The sequence below is a fragment of the Amaranthus tricolor genome, chromosome 4, assembly GCF_026212465.1.
Source record: "Amaranthus tricolor cultivar Red isolate AtriRed21 chromosome 4, ASM2621246v1, whole genome shotgun sequence".
NCBI classification, from domain to species: domain Eukaryota; kingdom Viridiplantae; phylum Streptophyta; class Magnoliopsida; order Caryophyllales; family Amaranthaceae; genus Amaranthus; species Amaranthus tricolor.
This window is the reverse complement of record NC_080050.1, coordinates 22,328,612-22,332,238: the sequence shown is the minus strand read 5'-3', so window position 1 is coordinate 22,332,238 and position 3,627 is coordinate 22,328,612.

The window sequence follows — 3,627 nt, the reverse complement described above, 5'->3', positions numbered from 1 at the left end:
AACACGAGGATACCATTAATAATCCAAATAACTTAGAGGTACTATTAATAAAGTGCTAAAATCAGGGATAACATTGATAAAGTGTTAAAAACAGAGGTATTATTGATAATTTTCCTTAATAAAATAGTATATGAAGATTCTCTCAAATATCATAGGAAGATTACATTGAGAGATTAAGAAAATAAATGTGTTATTTTGATGATGAGTTTTAATTAAATGTGCAATGTCATTTTGATGATAGTAAATTTTTTATTTTCAAATGCGTTATTTCTCTGTAATTTTTTCTTTGCAACCTACTAAAATCTTACCTAATGATAATTTTGTTTGTGAGCAAACAAAATTAAAACAGGACAGCATGATAAACTTTATCAAATGAATTTTTCAATCTTAAGTACATTGGAATTGCACCATAATAAGGGTTTGCATGTAATATATATTTTGAATCATCCATTCACCTGGTTTCAATTATTAAAGTTTTCAATTACTCAGCATTTCTCGTTGGACGATTAAAATGTTTCATTTGCCAAATTTATTGATTTTCTACAATAATAAGTGAGAGAAGAGACGTATACCTCACTCAAGGATCACAAGATGAGGTTTTGATGAGTGTTTATGATGTGTCTTGCTAAATGAAGCATTTTTACAGATTAAAAATATTAAAAAATAGTGGAAAAAATATGGAGATACAACTAATAAAAGAATATTTTCATAAGGTTAGTGGAAAATATGCGATGATGAATATAAAATGTTAAAATGAAGTTACTAGAAGTATGTGGGACCTTAAATAATATTAAAATAATAAAATAAGGATAAACAAGGTTCTTTTGTCTAAAACTTGTGATACAAACAAAAATATTCTTTATGGGAATAACAAATGGAATACTCCAAAATGATAAATGAGAACTTTTTTAAGAAACGAAATGAGTATAAAAGAATAGGAAAATTGCAAATGACGGTCTTTCATAGAGTTTTGCCAAGTGAAAGCATTTTTACAGATTAAAATGTGATTGTAGGACATTCAAAAAGATTTTATTACTTTACTTATGATTTTAAGTATCATACAATACTATAAAATAACTAGAAAATTTCAAATGACGATTTTGTAGAATTTTATTCAATGGAGCATTTTTACAGATTAAAATGTAATTGTGTGAAATTCAAAAAAATATTATTACATTAATTATGATTTTAAGTATTAAAGGTAAGTTTTTAAAAAGATTTTATGAGATCAAATCAACCAATTAAAATGTTTTTGAAGACTTTTACAAAATCGTGTATTTCACAAAAATAGTTACTTTTGGGCAAAATATATAATCAACAATTATTTATTCAATCAAGCAATAATGTGTTGTTATAAAAACTTATCATAATTTTTATATTATTTTATTAATATTATAATTTGATAACTATAATATGCAATTGCATTTTTCTTTAAAATTTATATTTATAGGTATTTGCATACTAATTAACAAACTTCGTGGCACGAGTTTTTTTTGTCCAAATGATTTTCCATTAATCATAGACATAATCAGTGTATAGCAAGGAATTAACCTTGATATCCTGTTATCTACATGTAGGTTGTATCAGTGTGAAAATAAAGCTCACCTTCGATGAAGGGTATCTCCACCTCACACTTCATGTGCAAGGGTGAGAACGGGATATCCCAAAAGCCACAGGCGGCATATAGAAGAGGAGTTAATCTTAATAGATTGACCAAAAACTATCCTAGTAGATACATCATTAGGGGCCAGGGGGAATAAAAGAAAGCAGCAACTAAAGAGTTCTAAGACAAAGCAGCGTACACAGCAGTATCAAGTAAAATATAACAGGCAGGCAGTATATCTATTTAGGCTGAAGATGGACCGAAACCTATACATGGGGGGGCTCTGGGGCTGCGCTTTACCTAGCAGGGGATGTAACATCAGAAGGTGTAGGTAGCAGAGTTGGTGGGGCGTTGGGTTGCATGTTTCTCATCTAGGTCTCCATGTGGCTGTTCTTATTTAGGCCATAGAACCGTGTCATTGAATCTACTTTGACTGAATCTAAAGCACGTCTCACGGTCTTCACTCTATTCTCCCATACATCTTCATTTCTTACTTGCCAAATAGTGTAAATAAGGTTGCAAAAGATTGCCACGGCCATATTCATCTGTATTTTCGGAATTCTCCGTTTCCTATAGAGGTCTTTGAGGGTCCTGATTCCCCAGTTCATCTACGCATTGAGTGCTGAATTCGCATCTGAAAAAGAGGTGTTCAATTGTTTCGGACTAGGCACCACATATTAGGCATTCCTCATTGTCAATCACCCCCATATTCAGGAGTTTTTGCTTCGTTTTGAGTTTCTCAAGGCATACCAACCAACTATGAATCGACTTTTGGGTAGAGTAGCCCTGTTCCGTACAAGCTTGGCCCATCTCACTCTATCTGTCGTCCCCATAAGGGTTTTGTACGCTATTACTATAGAATAGTGTGATTTGCCCATCCAGGCACTCAACTTTTCTTTGACTTTACACAACTTCTTTATCGCCAAACTAGCTGTGACGGGGGCGTTAAATAGTTTCTATTTCCCTCCTTTTATATACCTCATGTATCCATTTTACCCATAGGAATTCTTACATTACGCTGATGTGCCATGCGATTTTGCCTACGACTGCTAAGTTCCATAGGTCTAGGTTCCAGACCGCGAGCCCACCTTTGTTTTTAAGCCTACACACCTTTGCATTTGCATTGCACGAGTTTATGTACTAGTATATTCATAACTACTTGTACTATTGAATATTGGGATAAGTTAAATATAGCATGCTTCGATACATATATTCGTAACTAATTGTACTAATGATTATTACATTTTACAACATTATGAATTACGATACGAGTTAAGTAAATATTACATTGAAGTTTCAAATATAGCATGCTTAGATACATATATGTTAAATCATACAATACTACAAAAGAACTGGAAAATTCCACATGGCGATTTTATAGAGTTTTAACAAATGAAGTATTTTTACAAGTTAAAATGTGATTGTGTGATATTCAAAAGTTTTTATTACATTAATTATGATTTTAAGTATTAAAGGCAAGTTTTCAAAAGCATTTTATTTGATCAAATCATACAATCATTCAAGCATACAATACTATAAAAGAGTTGAAAAATCATACAATACTATAAAAGAAATGAAAATTCTAAATGACAATTTCATAAAGTTTTGCCAAATGCAAGTTAAAATGTGATTGTGTGATATTTAAAAGATTTTATTACATTAATTATGATAAGTATTAAAGGTAAGTTTCCAAAAAAAATTTATTAGATCAAATCATACAATCATACAATACTACAAAAAACAGGAAAATTGCAAATGATATTTTTATAGAGCATTGCCAAATGAAAGCATTTTGACACGTAAAAATGAGATTATGAAAAATTCAAAAAGATTTTATTCCTTTACTTATGATTTTAAGTACAAACAACACTATAATAAGAATTTAAAATTTTGCAAAAAGACGAGCTTATAGAGCTTTGCCAAATAGAACATTTTTACAAATTAAAATGTAATTGTGTGAAATTTAAAAAGATTTTATTAAATTAATTATAATTTTAAGTATTAAAGGTGAATTTTCGAAAAGA